The 18,535-nt window shown below is 43.3% G+C and overlaps 1 protein-coding gene across 1 annotated transcript in view; it reads left to right on the top strand.

Annotated features, from left to right (window-relative positions):
* Positions 1 to 17,584: 17,584 nt before the first annotated feature.
* The window catches only part of LOC132445790 (uncharacterized), a 36,423-nt gene continuing 35,472 nt past the window's right edge, over positions 17,585 to 18,535 (top strand). Inside the window, exon 1 of the mRNA XM_060035937.1 lies at positions 17,585 to 17,693. The gene's annotated coding sequence lies outside the window, so the exon portion shown is untranslated. The remainder of the gene's footprint in view (positions 17,694 to 18,535) is intronic.

The raw sequence follows: 18,535 nt of genomic DNA, 5'->3' as shown, positions 1-18,535 counted from the left end.
AGTCTTGGGTCCCAGCCGAACAAAGCAACGATATTCGAGAAGTAAGATATGCCCGGTGTCTGATAGTACATTTATCCTGTGTTGTATATGTTGTTTAAAAGTGCAGCCAGCTACGCTATTCAACGGGCTGGCCTGCTGCTGTCTCTCACTTTGGAGTTTGAACTTCTGAACTTTCTTGAGCTTATCGCCATCCAGGTATATCATAAAAGCCTCCAATAGGCCTACTTTCTAAATCAGGGTTTGTGTTGGTAACCGATTGGTACTAAACCACGCGGACACGCCGTTTAGTGCCTCTGGTTTTATCAGCTTACTAGTTTAGTTTGTTTACTGTTATCTTCCCTTTTTAAATGAGCCATCAACCATTTAATATGGTGTATCAGAAATAATGAAACCGCTGGATGTACGGTGCTTTTTTGCTATGTGGGATGCAGTGCCTCAACGTTGAGAGAAGACTAAACGGGCGTATGAGGTTTGGGCTAGTCAGGTGTGATTCATGAACAGTCGCTCAAACGGAAATAATCTTGTGCGCGATCTGTATCTGCGAACTTTGATATCGTTCATTTCTTCTTGGATTTGCACATGCGAGGGACGCAGGAAGTCATATGAAGGGGGGGTGCTGACTACTGAATTGTTGAGCGGGGGGGGGGGGGGGGGGGGGGGTGCAAACGATTGTTGACGGGGGGGGGGGGGGGGGTGCAAACGATTGTTGACGGGGAGGGATAATAAACGCTCCTATAACGCGCAGCGTGATGCGCACGTTATAAGAGCGGCGGCGCTGGGTGCTGTATGTAATCGAATGACGGAGAAGAAAAATAAAAAAACGCGGCATTGCCTGAGTTCAAGTGTTGTAGTTGCGTCTGTTGTCCACTAGGTGGGTGCTGCAGCACCCGGAGCACCCCACTTCCTGCGTCCCTGCGCATCACTTCTATGATCTAGTACGTATGATCTGTATCTTTGAGTGGCACATTGATTTCGTTCATGGTTTTGCTCATCACTTTATAGGGACCCTTTTTCTGTGGCGTTTTAATGTGTGCACTAAAGTGGATCCTCTCACATGTTCGTCTTGTGCCAAAATAGACCTTATTATGGGGACTGATTTATGTTGGCTCTATCGTGTAGTTGTCTGCTGAAAAATTCCCTTAACATAGTACCCTGAAAAAATATCCAAACTTTGCATCACTAGTTATATTGATTAGAGGTGGTTGACAATAGGACTTGTACATCAGAATGCGTCATGGGATTTTTTTGTTGGCGATTGCAGTGAGTATGGGATCAATTAACTACCATCTAAAGGTAATACATAATTAGGGATATACCGATACCAGTACTCTTGGGCACGATACTGTGCTCATGTACTTGTACTCGCAAAACTTCCTTCTTGTTTTTTTTAAAGGTCCAATGACATGCCACCAGCTGCGAGTGTGATTAGCCTTACAAGTAGGGATGCACCGAAATAAATTCTTGGCCGAAACCGAAACCGAATATACTGAAACAGTTGGCTGAAAGCCAAGGCCGAATACCGAATGTTGCTTTTGCTGTTTTTTATACATTTTGCTTTAATTTTTCACCATTGCATAAATCAAACAATTAAATGTCCTTTTTATAAACTTTTTTGTCTTGCTTTTTAATAAAAAAAATCAATTACAAATTTGATACAAATATTTATTTAATACTGAACGTTTTCTAACATTCCAGCAGGCCTTATAGCAAGAATTGAAGAACAATGTACTTTTTTTTTTTTTTTTTTTTTATCAAAAAAAAATGTTTATTTTTTTCAGCCTTTTTACTCCTTCGGCCGAAACCGAAAATTATGTTTTGGGCCATTTTTGGCCAAGCATTTTTTGTGGCAAGCAGTTTTGAAAAAATGCATTTTATCACTGTTAGTGATTTTGTTCTTGTTCTCAATTTAGAGAGATTTGGTGAAAAAAGGGCACTGGCAGATTGGTTTTTGTGGATGTTTGGACTTTGGGGCTCTGTCCGCGCAGCGGTTGACTGCAGCGTCCAAGAGTAGACCCCCTAAACCTCACTTATAGGGGAAAGGTGATTAGCTACTTTCCACTATTAATGTATTCATACGATATATAGGCCTGATAATGTAGTAGAAACTATCAGGGTTCTAAAACTTCAACTTACTATAAACATGAGGAATCGGGGAGTCCGGAACAACAACTCTTATTCTTTCAAACTGAGCTGTGTTGCAGATCATATGACCGCCCTAGGGACATGCTCAGAATTGCCTTACTGATAAGGACGGTCAGCCATGCATTCCTTTGAGCATGTGGTCATTGCCTGCAGTCAATCTGCAGTCAGGCTCTGTATGAAGCCCAGAGATGGTTCTTTCTTCTTTCCACCATTAATGTATATGCCTGAGATATATATATATATATATATATATATATATATATATATATATATATATATATATATATATATATATATATATATATATACATGTATGCCTGATAATACTTATTGTTAATATAAAAGTAATGGTTAATTTCTCCCATAATAATAATCATAGTTTGCCATAAAATGTAGGGGTTAATTTCTTTCAAAGTAGGACTCTCCCCTAGTTAAGATGCTTTATGCTACTATTGTAGTTGAATTTGTTGAACTCATTTTCATATACAGGGTTAGCCCTAACCCTAACCCTACACATTCTATATCGGGTCGAAGAGAATTTTTTGGGCACTGACTTCACTGACTTCAAGTTTTCAACACTTTCTGTGAACCAGAACGGGTTCACAGTCAGTGGAAAGGACTTGTGTGAAAAAGTAAATGGAAAAAGGACTGAGCTTCGTTCAATTGGCTGGTGCGCTTGTGTTTGTGTTGGTCAGTAAAACGATGAGACTGCTTGCAACAATGGTAAAGGCCTTTTTACATGTCTTATCTCACTTTTCCTTTGTAAAACCGAGGGGGTAAAATCCTCCGTTTGTCATGGCTTTCTTTGTTCATTCGAGAACCCCCCCCCCCCCGTCAACAATGGCTCCTTCCACCCCCCCCCCCCCTCACAACATGCTCAAACAACGCGTCTTGTGTACATTGGTGAGGTGAGCGCGCAGCTGCCTGAGCGAGCGTGCTTTCATGTTGTACGGTAAAATTCAATCTCCTCTTTTTTACTCCAGCTAAAGTTGTTAGTTAGCAAGGCGAGTAGGAGCGCAATCTGCAGGATACTAATCGCAATAACATTTATAAAAATAAATAAATAAATAAATAAATTGGTTGTAATCGGCGTCTTTTTGGCCGATGCCGATTATTTTCAAAAAGGCTATAATCGGCCGATTAAATCGGCAGGCCGATAAATCGGTCGGGCCCTAGTTTGTATTTTCACCATAGTAATTATTGTGGAAATCAAGGCAGCTTGACAGGTTGTATCAGAAGAGCGAGTAGATGGTTTATTACAGGATGTAATACAGCAAGATACAGCCTTACTGTACGTTCACACACCAAAAGCTGTAAAAGATGCAACATCCCTGAAATAGCTCAAAACGCAACACTGTCAAAAATCGCTTCAGCTCATATCGCTCTTGCGCGTGCCGCGTACGTTTACTGGGACCCACGCCGGTGAGACATCTACATTCCGATTGGCTGGCGGCCATTTACAGCCGAAACGCTACTAGCTCATTTGCATAGAGTTGAGCTGTTTTCAACTCTCATTCACAGCTTTACAGCTTTAAATCTATCGCTCGAGCGTTTTATCGCTTCTATCGCTTTATCGCGCATATCTAATAGAAAGTGAATGGGCGTTTATCGCTTTAAAGCTTTTGGTGTGAATGTACAGTAAGGTTGAATAGTGCAGGTGGGTGAGGGGCATTCTCCATACGAGCTCCTTGGCTTTCTATCCCTCTTCTCACCCAACCAAAGGTTCAGGGTCAGTATTCTACCAAAGAAAGCGTAAATCACAAAAGGAAAAGATGCAGTGTCTCCCTTGATAAGGTATATGACCCTGGCTTTGCCTAATCCAGACGGCAAGGCACCGGCCATTTGGTTTGTCTTAGTAGGGACAAAAACAAATGGAGGGTTGTTGTTAATAATAACACATTGTATCAGTTGGAGAGGCACTAGCCTGTCCTGTCCACTAATTTAAGCTCAAGCGTGTACAAATGGCCAGGTGTTTCCCCTGTAACCGGTTTCTCAGGTCCGTCTTAAAAATAATAAATCAACAGCCGAGTGGATGTGGGTAGTACTTTTCGGTGGCCCTGGCATATGTGCGAGCAGTAGTTGCTCCTAGCGCATTTCTCAAATGAAAACGATACATTTCAGATAATTACACCGCTGGCAGTGACATCCGTAGGAATTCTGGGCCCCCTGACAGAATTCAGTTATGGAGCCCCCCACCCCCCAAAAATTCTAAAAATATTTTCTATAACATATATACATTTTAAATGTTATATATTCATTCACATTTTATAATCATTAAATATTGGGTAATACTGGGTCAAAATTGGGTAGTCATTATCATCAGAAGAAAATGAATAACAACATGATAAACCTACCTATTTACCTAGGCTACTTTGTACACTAGATGTCAGTATTTAGTGACACATTTACCTGGGTTGTAGTAACTATAGACAGAAATAAGCTAATGGACTGCTGCAAACTTCTCAGTAAACAGGCTTCCGCATTCAACCCCTTGATGTTAACATTTTATTCAGTCAAACATATAGACTGATCCACTGAAAACTGACATATTTTCAGGTGCACAAATCTAATAGACACAGTAATCAGCAATCAAAACAATAGCAATATTTTACAGATATTTCTAAACTATATGAATGTATGAACGTCATGAAAAAAGACGTATAAAAACATCATCGCTTTTTCCCCGCCTGTTGCACTAATCATTTAGATGCCAAAATATACATATATTTTGGCATATAATCATATAATTCTTGATAAGATTCAGTTTATTAAATGCCCTTTCTCCACCAGCAACAGGAGTGTAAAAAAATCCTACGGGCAATGCACACCTCCAAAAATGCTCTGGAGTTGCATTTTATAAATTGCATTCAAGAGACCAAGGCATCTGCAAAGTGAGGGGACGTGGCATTAAATATTGAATTGAGATGTATGATTTCCCTCTCAAATTGAGGTGTGAGGTCCTTTCTGTATTTAGCTATCTGTGGCTGACTCAAAGAAGAAATATCACTGTCACTTAATTGGCCCACTTTAAGTATGGCAGCAAATTTTTCAACATTATTTGCTATTTTCTGATAGCGAGAATCGAAGTCACTAATTATGTGGTCAATGGTGGTGAAAAACAGTGTTTCGTAACGTTGCACTGTGGTAGAAAATCGAACCGAATTCTATCACTTCAACTAACAAAGGGTGCACAAGGTATTGGGGAGTCCGGATCAAATATTGACAGACTTTATTGTTAGCCGCAAGCAAGCAACAACAAAGCCGAGTGAGGTTTGCAAAGACACTCCAGAATGATTCTCGTCCTGCTCCTTATATACCCAATCCTTACATAATATGAGGTCGGATTTACATAAAATGTTGATTTACGTAACATATTTTTCCAGGCCACAGCTTTACCCTTGAACATACATTAACCACAAATGTTGATTTACATAGTATATTTTTCAAGGTCACAGCTTTACCCTTGAACATACATTAACCACTATGCATATAGAACGATGGTGTACATGTGAGCTTTACCCTTGAAAAAGCACACAAGATAGGAACAGAGTGAACTTACTCCCTGGAGCCATGTCAAACCTAACTTATAGGGGAGAGGTGATCAGCTACCTTCCACCATTAAAGTAACACTATGATATATAGGCCTAATAATAATCATAGTTTTACCATAAAATGTAGGGTTGATTTCTTCCATAGCACCTGCACTGTCTTTCTGTTGGGTTTCCTCCGAGGTCTCACCAGGGAGCCTCTTCCTCTTCCTCTCACGGCTGACCTCTTCCTCTTCCTCTCACGGCTAACCTCTCCTTTGAATTGAGGTGGAATATACATTTCCTGAGCAATCAATGATGCCTCAGAGAGGAAAGAATCCCATTTATTTCTAAAGGCCTGTATCTCACCTTTCAGTGCATTGGCCGCCTTTACCTCAAGCGATATCTTGCCTGATTGTAGAATCACATTCCTGTTATCAATACACTGCAATAGTTTAACCCAAATGGTGAGAAGTACAATGGCCTCAAACGACTGAAAATAATTCTTGACACTGACACCATCAGCTCTAGCGTTATTTGCAAGGCTGCATGTGCTTAGAATGGAGGCAAGAGCCTCAATCACTCTGGGCAAGTGTTTTGCCACAGGTCTCACTGCATCAATTCGTGCACTCCAGCGGGTGTCGGGACAATTGATGAAGTGAGCATCCTGTGATCCTTTGAGGAGGCAGTTTAACGGTTGTTCAGTGTCGTTTAATGAGAACTTGCATATCTCTGTAATGCGTGCAGGCACATTTCAGTATCTTAATGACAGCAGAATGCGCGCAGGCACATTCCAGTACCGTAATGACAGCAGTATGCGTGCAGGCAAATTTCAGTACCGTATATGACAATCTGCGGTGGCTTTGATGTTTCGGCCATGGGGGATCCAAAGAGAAAAAATAAAGAGTCTATTGGGACAGAAACTGGTGCTTGCCACCTTCCCAGATTACAGATAAAAGATATGGAAGATTCCCATTCCCCTGCCATTCTGTGATCGGCAATGAACGGCAATTGGCAGATCACGGTTTTGGTGATCGGGCCAAAAAATGTTGATCGGAGCATCTCTAATAAATACATATAGACAAAACAATCCAATGATTTCAGACCCTTGGCCCGTCAACGGGGTGATGATTGCTCAGGAGGTAGACCGGAAATGTCGCTGGTTTGATACCCGGCTTCTCCAAGCTGAGTATCTACCGTGTTCCAATACCCGTACTGTCCGTACTTACTAGCCAAAATTTGAGTACGCAGTACGTTCCAATTCAGATCCGATGAAAATAAGTATACCTCAAGGACCCGGATGCCGTACTCAAAACGGGCTAATCGTGAAGTGTGGATCGAAGGACACTCCCCGTACTCAACGGCAGACATCTTAGCTACGTAGCGGAAAAGGCGGAGCCAGGCTGAGCCAAAGTCGGCGCATTTTCCACATAGCCTGCATTAATAGTTATTTTGTAGTTTTTATAGTTTTTATAGCTTTTTATAGCTGCTAGGCGTAAAGAGTTCACCGTTCAAAGCGGGATGTTTATTGCGGGGGAGGAGCCACGGCGGCAGTCGTGATCGTCATTTCCGGTAAGTGCACCACAGAGTACTCGATTTGGAACAGCACTCGCATCTGAAAAATTAGCGTACTCAAGTGAGTACGGATAGTGCAGATAGTGTACTTCCTTTAAGTATACTCATGGAAGTACGGGTATTGGAACACGGCATAGGTGTTAGTGGTGGATTCAATGATTTGTTTCTGTGACCCAGTTCGCGTGATTCAGTTCGCCACGAGGAGTCGTTCGCGAATCGTTCGTTCGTTCGTTCGTTCAGTCGAGATCCGGTAGCACTAACTCCACTGAGTCTGACTGACTCAGCTGAGAACCGTGCAATGGGGTCCATTCCATGATGCGATTTACCGCTACCGGAAACCAGGCTGAACGAACATATGATTCGTGAACGACTCCTCCTAGTTCAGTCGAGTTTCCGGTGAATCGATTCACCGGAAACTCAACTGAACGTGGAGGAGTCGTTCGCGATTCAGCCTAGTTTCCGGTAACAGTGAATCGCATCATGGAATGCACGCCATTGCACGGTTCTCAGTTGAGTCAGTCAGACTCAGTGGAGTTAGTGCTACCGGAAACTCGTTCGTTCGTTCAGTCGAGTCTCCGGTGAATCGAATGGTGAACGAGACGACCGAACGAACGAGAGAGACGAACCGGTTCAGTTCGTTCGTCCTAAAGACTCGGTCATTCGAACCGGTTCGCGAACGAACGAGCCAACACTAATAGGTGTCCCTTAGCAAGACACCTCACCCTGACTGCTTCTGAAGAGCTGGCTGTCGCCCTGCGTGGTTGACTCCGCCGACTTTGTGTGAATGAATGGTTGTAAGTCGCTTTGGATAAAAGTAGTGGTGCAACGGTTCGTACGGATCAACCCTCACGGTTCACAACGCAAGTGATCCGCGGATCGGCTGGAACCGGACATGTTTATGTTTGGTTATAGTCTGTTCCCTCGGTTCTCCGTATAAAGAGTAGGGCTAGAACATAGCAATGAGTCTTCCAACCGAAATCAATGGATTTACAAAATGCCAAATAAAACACGACAGAAACTGTATTTTGCTACCATACTTGATGAAAAAAAAGATGAGGTTGTCTGCATTGCCTTGGGAGAGTGTAATCTCCAAACCCTCCCCAGGCAATGCAGACATCCTGAATTGTTATTCCAGGGTTAGGGATTATTTACTATCCATGTTAAATAGAAGAAGGAATAATGCCTCAGATTGCAATTTTTTAAAGTATTGACTATGCTTAAAGGAAGCAGGATTATTATTACTAATTTTTCACTTTATTTTGTTTACACATTTTAAGATTTTATTTAGAGTCACATTTGTCTTGTTATCTTGATAGTTGTTGATCCGACCCGTGACTCAAAAACCTCGACACGATCCGAACCTTGAGTTTTGTGATCCGTTGCACCCCTAGATAAAAGCGTCAAAATGTAAAAGTAAATCAACGTATGTGTAGCCGTTAGACAGCAGTTTCCCTATCCATCTACTTGTAGAGGTTACAGATTACGGGTCAAGAACTAGCATGTCAACCACACATGTCGTTTCAATGCAGCCTTAGTGAGCGCATGCGCCAGAATGTAACACAGATCTGACGTCCACACTTGAAAGTAAACTGTCGCTGGATCTGTATTAAGATTTCACTTTCCACCTTTTTGAAAGACGTAAATCTGCTGATTTCGTTTTCGTTAAAAAGCTATTGGATTTTCAATAGATATTTACGCTCTGAATTAGCTATGTGTCGCGGTGAACACAAAATGCGATCACTGTGAGAGGCATGTGTCTTGCGGTTTATGAGAATTACTGCGTCCTGGCACGATCAGATTATTACAGTCGCATTTTAAAACCATGCTAAACGGAAGCTGTCAAGAATGGCTATTTTCTTATGTAAGCGATTCTGCTTCAAAGACGTGTGGTTGAATCCTGGTCTGCAACACCTACTTTTACTGTGGATAAAAAGCTCTGAAAATTTGCCTTGAAAAGGAAATTATGTAATATTTTTTTCTTCATAGCATGCGTATGAAACTATTCTGAAAATAGCATAACTTGAAGGTTCCCCTTCAACTTGTTCATTGTTCCATCTGCTTCCCCAACCATTTCATATGCCTGTAATATCAATGTTCCAATGAAGTAGTTTGCTTGTGGTTACAAATCATTCTGTCTGTACCAAATAAAGAAGCAGTAGCTCCCGCCCCTCCTGCTAGCTCTTTGCTTTACTACCAGGATTTTCGTTGGTCGTGCCATTTATGTTTTAAATTCCTACCTGCAACAGGGAACTGTGACTGCGCTAACTAGGACGTGGCTAATTGGACTGTTCCTGATCGGTCCGGGGAAACCTGCTTGGATCCATTCACCAGAGGCCCCTGATGACGACGATAACTTGATCCTAAAATGTCAACATGTTATCCATCTGTATAACTGTTTTTTTTTTCTAACCATTTTCAGCTTTGGTTTGTTGGACCCTAGTCTGCTTCCTCCTGCCGCCGGGCCGCTCTTAGCTCGGACTGAAATTAGCAGCTCTCTTGCTGCTATCAGCAGCAGCGTTTCCTCCTGCTTTGTATCAGCACCAGCCCCTTCACCCCATCAACCAGCCTTCTGAAGGTCGCCAACATGTCCCGCGATCTGTATTACCCCCATTCCCCTGAGAGCCAGGACTCTCCACAGCGCTACCAACCTCCAAGTGCCCACGTAGGCCCTGGAAATGTTGGAGCGCCTTCTCACATGGTCCCTGGGTCTACCCATGCATCTTATGGTGTCTACGCGGGGACCTCTATGAATCCCAGCCACATGTACCCATCGATGCACCCTGGGTCTATGGGCTGTATCCCTGTTCAGAGTAAGCCAACCACTGAATTGGAGAGTTCCATTGATGTCCACATCACAAGAACCCGACAGGAGGCGGGCCTCCAATCGATAATAAAGATGCCAGCGCCAGACCAGAATACTCATACAACTGCTTGGCCTCTGGGGTCTCTGGATTTGGCGCCCACTGGCTATAGATCATCACCGCCCATCTCCAGTGGACAGTTTTCTAGATATTCGGAAACGATGCCAAGTGGTGCCCCAAATTGCCATTGGCCTTCGGGCCAACAAACAAGCAATTATCACTCCACTTCATTCTCTCCCACTGCAACAAACGTTCCCCCATCACATTACTCCCCATCTTCTGAGCGATATCCAGTCTCCCGTTATTCAAGTGGCGATGAATATGTTAGCAACAACAGGTCTTCTACTGCAGGAGCAGATTCTACACCGTCTCCTCGATCGTCACTGGCCTATGAGCATCCTTCCACCTCCGGAGAGGCTGATAACAACCAGACCAGATTCACCTGTAATTCAGCCATGGACATCCTCCAACGCTTCGACCTTCAGGAAGAAGACTTGGAGGAACTCTGTGCCTACCCAGAAGACCAGCTCTCTCCCGCCAACCTACACTACCTGCTGCGAGACATCCGCAAGAAGAAGGCAAAAAACTCATCGGCTGCCTCTCAGTCAAGCACGGGCCACCAGGCTCAAGGCAGCCAGCGTGCCCCAGAAACCAGGGGCGCGTCCAGGGCCGATGTAAAGCGTGAGGCGCAAGCTCCTCCTACCTTTCAGAAGCAAAGTAAAGTGATCAGCAGCAGCTACTTGAGCCAAATGTGGGACACTCAACCAAAGGATGCAGCACCAGCCAAACCCAGTGGTCCACTGTTCTCCAATGGCTCACAGAGATCTAACATCTCTTCTCCTGTTTACAGTCCATTACCAAGTGTTAAGGCTTCCCGGAGCCAAAGGCCAGCCGCCCAGTCCATCCAGACTGCTGTCGCTTCCCCTCAGAAGGAACCTATTGCGTTGCAGCCAGCAGCACCTGTTGCTAAACCTACGGCCACCAATATTATACCTAAGAGGGATACCGGTGCCGATCGTATGGCGTCTTCAGGATGTCAAAGACCAGCTCCAGGCTCCAGAAGCACCAGTCACAGACCAGCTCCAGGCCCCAGAAGCACCAGTCACAAACCCGCTCCAGAACCTGGGAATACAAGTCAGAGACCAGCTCCAGCCACCGATCCAGGGCCACTTCCCATCCCCAGGTCCATCCCTACGAACCAGGGACCCCCTCCAGCATCTGATGTATCCATCCAGAGACCTCCGCCAGTCAAGCCAGCCAACAAGAGAGTGCCGACGGCGGCCATGATCAGCGACTACATGGGCGTCAAACCTGAACTTTTCCCCCACACCTGTAGTCTCTGTAACAAACCTTGTTTTGGCATGAAGGTGAGTACATCAGTGGTGGTTTTTATCACGCCTTTTGGGAGCTAGTTTATAATACATTTCAGGTTGGATAGGCTTGGGAACCAATCATAACTTAGTAAGTTCTTACTTAGTGAGAATATTTCCATTAAAAATTAATTTGTTTGATTACTTTTGCGATACCAAAAAAATTGAAACTCCTTTGCCATTCTTTAAAGATTAACTGAAATAATCAACATCAATAACGTGTTGGTTTCTGACCATTAAGAAAAGTGACACAAAAAAATAAAAATAAAAATAGGTCTAGGTCGTTGCTGCAGACAAGCGAGGCAGATTCATGAGTGTCACGTTTACTTTAGGTGGATGTTCATGGATATTGCACGGATACATCTTGCTATGAAACTACTTCTTCGAGTTTACCTCCTTCTGCATTAGCAATCGGCTAGTCGGCGAACAGGGTGAGCAGAAAGGGACATTTGTGGAACTTCTGTTTACAGACCCGCCGTGGTTTAATTAGCCGCTTGGAAACAGATCTGTGATATCGTCTGGGTAATAGTTTATACACCTTATGGTTGGAGTGCTAGCTTGTGGAGATTGACATGACAGGGGCTGATTGACATCGGAGGGTTAGTCAGTTTTAAGGCTGCCAGCCATGTATTAAGGCCTGTTTCCTATTCAAAGGTAGCCTGTGGAAATGTATGATTACCCCAGCTGCCTTGACCCTATATAATTCATTAATGCATCCAGGGGCAATGCAATAAGATGCTCGTCCTGTAGACCTGGTCGTTTGCTTTTCCGTAGCCATTTCAGCGAGCCTCGGAGCCTGAGTCAGTCATTACCTGCTATGGCTTCTAGAGCCACAGAGTAGGAGTAGGTTACCATGCCAGTGACATAGCTGATTGTTGAAATCCAACATGGCGGAGCCCTGTATCACTTTCACCCCTTTCACCTTACAATTGAATCCCTTTTTAGCAAGTTCAGCCCATTTTAGTTATTTTACCGGTGAGAAGGCAGACAATACATCTGTTATATCAACTAAACTTCAAATTTCAGTTCAGTTCATCTTTAACAACGGTATTAAGGGCTAGGGTGTAGTAGCAAATATCTGTAAAAGAAAACGTTTCCTACTCACCGATATGAATGATTTTTTTTCTATTTTGAGGCAATTATCAGATATTTTCAATAGTCATCAAAATATTACTTAAAAGTTTGACTGAAACACAAGATAATGTCGATGTCCCGCTTTGCCAAATATGCGCAGGGGCAGGAATATTCACTCTTCCTCTTTTTCAAACTCTTGTGACATTCCTCAAAGGAAAAGGAGCTAACCGGGACATTGTCATCTACGGGTGTTTTGCTTGTCTTAAAATCTTAATGCTGATTGGTGAATGTTTTGTTTTTAGTTTTTTTTCATCAACGATTTTTATCGAATTTTCTTTTTAATTTAAACATACAAACATTAACAACCCCCACTCACCCCATACCCCAAACAATCCTTCGACATATGGAAATTACATTAAAAAAAGAAAACATAGTAAACATACATAGTAGAACATAACACGACTCAACCAGGAAGATGACAGGGGAGGCTTGGGAGACTTCCACTCAAAAAGTATCTTTCTCCAAGCTAAGAGAGAAGAGAACACAATAACATCGGCTTGAGGTCTAGAGTAGGCAGAAGGCACAATGGGAACCCCAAAAATGTCTGTCAAAGGACATGGCTGAAGATTTAGCTGCAGGACGTCATACAGTGTTTTGAAGACAAAACACCAAAAAATGTTCAGTCTTGGACAGAGAAAAACATATGACTGTGGTCAGCCGGGGCAAAGCCATACCGGTTGCAGCTATCGTCTTTGTCAGGGTATATCTCTGCCAATTTGGCTTTAGAAAAGTGGGTTCCATGGAATGCCTTAAACCAGCGGTCCCCAACCCCCGGTCCGCGGACCGGTACCGGTCCGTGGGTCATTTGGTACCGGTCCGCAGAGAAAGATTTATTTATTTTAATTTTTTTTTTATTATTTTTTTTTATTCACTTCGCAATACTGTCACTCTTTTACATGCCATGAGTCTGTATGCAGTTGTTAGATTGCATATAACATGTTTGCATTTTTGGCAACCTCTGCGCAACATAATCCAACCACCCCCCCCCCCGATCCGTGAAACTTTTCGGAGAATCATACCGGTCCTTGATGCTGAAAAGGTTGGGGACCCCTGCCTTAAACTGTATGAGCCCAAGGCGAGCAAAGGATGATGTTGAGCTCATTCTATCGATAGCCTTAGCCCACCAGTCATCTGTGATATCGACATTTAATTCTTTCTCCCATGCAACCTTAGCTTTGAGCACAGGTTTGTTTTTGAGCAACATAAGACCGGTATATATCCGGGATATAAGAGCTTTCTGATTGGGACTTAATTTAAGTAATTTCTCCCAGAGCAAAGTGGAGGGTGGTGAGGGAAACAAAGGATACTGCGTGCAAATGAACTGCCTTATTTGTAAGTAACGAAAGAAATGGGAACGTGGTAAACCAAATTTCGTAATTAGATCTGTAAAACTGGAAAAAACTGTTTTCATATAAATCCAAGAAGCAATTAATGCCTTTTGCTTTCCAGAAAGAAAATGAGGCATCTAAAGCAGGGGGAAATAGGTGGTTACCAACTTTGGGAGCAAGTATAGACGAGGATAAGAATTTGAAATCACGCCGGAACTGATACCAGATCTTAAGGGCAGCCAACACAATTGGGTTTTTGGTGTGCTTAGACACGACAGTTGGAAGAGGGGAACACAACAACGCCGAAAGAGATGTACCCAGACAAGACTTTGATTCAATGGTCTCCCAAGAGGTGTCAACTGTATGGAACCAAAACAAAAGTTTTTGAATATTAGCTGACCAGTAGTAGTACATAAAGTTTGGCAAGGCAAGGCCCCCTCCAAATTTAATAATTTCTAGTACGTTCTTGGTGACGTTCTACTATTTCTTGGGTGTTTTCCTGTCCAAACAAATGATGTAATAAGTTTGTTCAGCGATTGAAAGAAGGATTTTGGTAAGAATATTGGAATGGATTGGAATAAGTACAGAAATCGGGGTAAAATTGTCATCTTCACTGAGTTAGTTCTGCCTGTCAGCGTCAGAGGGAGGTTACCCCATCTCTGAAAGTCAGATTTAGTCTGGTTAAGTAGGGGAGTGAAATTTGCAGCCATAAGAGCTGAAATGGACGGAGTGATATTGACCCCTGAATATTTAAACCCCGAGCGGCTAATATTAAATGGCAAATTCAACTGCTGGAGGTCTGAGGGGGGGATGTTAAGAGGGAAACACTCACTTTCTGCAGATTAAGCTTATACCCGTAAAAGGAGCGAAATTCATTAAGAATAGAGATCACAAACGGAATAGCTGTAGCGGGATTCGAGACATCGAGCAAGAGGTCATCCTCATATAATGACACAGGATGTTCGATTCCCTCACGATAGATTCCCTGAAGTAGGGCGGAAGAGCGCAGGGCTATGGATAGGGGCTCGATAGCTAGGGCAAATAAAAGCGGACTTAAGGACCAGCCCTGCCGGGTCCCGCGTGACAGTGGGAAATAATCAGACCGAGTGTCCCCAGTGCAAACACTTGCCTGGGGATCTGTATATAAAACCAAAACCAAATCTTTTAAGAGCAGTAAATAAATACAGCCATTCTACTCGATCAAAGGCCTTTTCGGCATCCAGTGCTATTACAACTTCAGGACGTTTAGTGGTAGGGGTCGAATAAATTATGTTCATTAATGTTCGGATACTGAAGAAAGAATGTTGCCCTTTAATGTATCCTGTCTGCTCCTTCGAGACGATATCTGGCAAAACTGCCTCGAGACGTGTTGCTAGCACCTTCGCTAAGACCTTGACATCAACATTGAGGAGCGATAAAGGCCTGTAGGACCCGCAACAAGTAGGGTCTTTATCCTTCTTAAGTAGGAGAGAGATTGATGCCTGGGTCAGGGTAGGTGGTAATGTCCCCCGTTCGATTGACTCACTATATACAGCTAGAAGAAGTGGGGCTAGTTTGCTACAACATTTCTTAAAGAACTCGGGATAGTCATCAGGGCCAGGGGCTTTGTTACTTTGCATAGATCTTATTGCATCAACCATTTCCTGTAGCACCAATGGCAAAGCTAGGTTGTGTCCAATTGCAGGATCAATAGTGGGCACACTAAGATTATTAAAAAATCGGTCCATGTTGGTGTTGTCGGTTTGGGAGTCGGATTGGTAAAGAGCCGAATAAAACGTCTTCAATGTTGCATTAATATCGGAAGGGGCAGACAGGAGAGCGCAGAGTCCTTGATTTGAGTAATGAGACGTGAGGAAGCTTGGCGCTTTAGCTGATGGCCGAGCAAGCGACCACCCTCATCGCCATGTTCATTTCAATTACTGCGAGATTGCAAAAGCATGCGCTTTGCCTGCCTAGTGGTGAGCAAATCAAACTCAGCCTGCAGACTGAAGCGCTCCTTATACAGTTCGGGATTAGGGTTACTGGCATATTGGTGATCTAAATTGAGGATTAGTTCCGTGAGTCGAGTCTGATCAGCTCTATACAGTTTAGTTAAATTGGCAGAGTAAGCTATAATTTGGCCTCTAAGGTATGCCTTAAGGTCTTCCCATAGGAGAGAGTAAGAGGTAGAATCATTTTTGTTAATTGAAACAAACTCGTCAATAGAGGAGGAAATATAATCACAGAAACCCTAGTTAGAGAGGACGGGGTCTTGGATGGGATGTCAATAGCATGTCAAGAACCAAAGGGGAGTGGTGGCTTATAACTATCGCCAAATATTCAGTAGAAACCACATTAGGAAGGAGACTAGCATCCACAAAAAAAAATATAAATTCTAGAATAGGAGCGATGTACCGGTGAAAAAAATGAAAATTCTTTTGCATGTGGATTACGAAACCTCCATGCGTCAGCGCATCCGTTTTTTAACATAAAGTCTGCAAATGCCCTTGACATGGAAGAGGGATGAGCTAGCCTGGGGCTGGAGCGATCTAATTCGGGGTTAATAACGCAGTTCAAATCACCACCAAAAATGAATCGATGTGTATTTAAAGCATCAAAATGAGGTGCATACACATTAACCAGTAAAACAGGTGTCTGCTTAATTGTACCTGTTACAATCAAATACCTTCCATTGGGGTCTGAGATCGAGCCAGTGGGAATGAATTGTGTTCTCTTATGGATCAATATTTGCGCAATCTGTCATGATCAGTATTGCGCATATGCGTCTCCTGTATGAAAGCTATATACGTTTTTAAATGTTTAAGGTGTAACAAAACTCTGGATCTTTTAATCGGATGTCCCATGCCTTTGATATTCCATGACAGAAACCTAATAGAGTTTACTGAGTTATTAGACATCATTAGGGTAAGAGTGTAGACAGTGTCCTACAAGATAATACAGTGATATGAAAAGACCAAGTATAGAGGTGATAAAAACACACATTACATACCGAAACTAGAATAACCAGGGATAACCCTCCCCCCACCCCCCAAACCCAATGTCCTCATCCCCAAACAATGAAGACGGCAGGTTGAATGCACGTTTAAACTTCTGTTGCATCTCGACAGAAAAATAAAACGCTATCCTCTCTTTATGCAGAGAGGCTCCGAGCGTTCAATCAGAGCACCGGGTGTGTATAAAACACAAATGAACAACACAATTGAGAAAAGTCACATCTTAAAAGATGTTTGGGGATGGAGTAGATAAAAAAACAAAAAAAACAACACCCCACACAGATCAGCTGGGAACTTATTCTTTAAGTGGCCAATATCTAGGCTAAAATATTTTTTACCTTACAAGATGAGAGAGTTCAGTAGTCTGAGAATCATCAGCGGGCAGAAAATTGCGATTCATAAAATGCCTGGGCTTCTTTCGGGCATTCAAAAAACCTCTTCTCCCCGCGGTGCTCCACGTGCAGACGGGCCGGGACCAGGAGGGAAAACCTGAACATTTCACGCCGGCAAAGGATGCTCTCTTCTTAGCGATGTTGGTGGTCATGTCTGGGGAAAAAGTAAACATTCTGTTCATGGTACTTGAGCTGCTGTGCGTCCCTCTCTCGTCTCAGAACACGCACCTTATCGCTGAAGTAGTGGAATCGGACAATGAATACTCTCGTTCTGGCCCCCCGGCCCTCCTCCGCCGAGCACGCTGGGCCAATGCGCTGAGCTCCATCCAGAATCGGCGGGGGAAGAAAAGAAGCTGGCGCCGAAGATCTCGGTGAGAAAGGCAGCCATGAACTTTACTGGGTCTGCTCCCTCTGTTTCTCCGGGATTCCAATCACGCGTAGATTATTTTCTGGTAATTGGGAGGACCGATAATTCTAAATGTCTCCGGTCAGAATGACCAATGGAAATAATTCTCTTAATTAATTGTGTTTAAATATGCTACAGTGGTAATTTGTTTAGCCATTCATGTTAAACAATGAGGGTTTTGATTGACCCGACCCGGCCCGCCGATATTTCCCACCACTATTCTTGAGCCGGGTCGGGCCGGGCCTTTTGATCGAGCGTTTTTTTTTATTTTTTTTTTATCATTGCTTTATTGGCCTAATCTGAGGAGAAATCTATGCCATAAATAGAAATATTATAGGCCTTTATTACACAGCTCTTCTCAATGCCGTGGAACGCTCCGTTCACTTGCATGGGTAGTAGTCTGCTAACTTGTCAACCCCAGCATCTTTGGTTGCTAAGCGACGTCAACGTCTTTGGCGGACTATTTCACTGCTGATCAACACTACTTATGCTGGTAACAAATCAATTGTAAAAAGACACACCATGTGAAGTTATTCTTTCGTTTTGGCAAGTAGCGGGATAATGTATAGAACGTCGCCGGCCATTATCGAAAATAAGCCCCTTCAGGGCGAAGCAAGACATATCTGCTGAGCGTCGGTGTCCTGTTCACCCTGTCGGGCCTTATTCTCCCGATAAAGACCGGCGTTCTATACATTATTCCTTACATATATATTTAGCAGAGTAGGCCTAAATAACAAATGTGTACAAAGTTACACATGTATTAAAAATAATGTCGGGTTGAAATCGTGCTCGGGCTCATAATTACAG

The sequence above is a fragment of the Gadus macrocephalus genome, chromosome 17, assembly GCF_031168955.1.
Source record: "Gadus macrocephalus chromosome 17, ASM3116895v1".
Taxonomy (NCBI): domain Eukaryota; kingdom Metazoa; phylum Chordata; class Actinopteri; order Gadiformes; family Gadidae; genus Gadus; species Gadus macrocephalus.
Note: the sequence above shows the minus strand (reverse complement) of the source record. Positions and strands in the feature narration are given on the sequence as shown.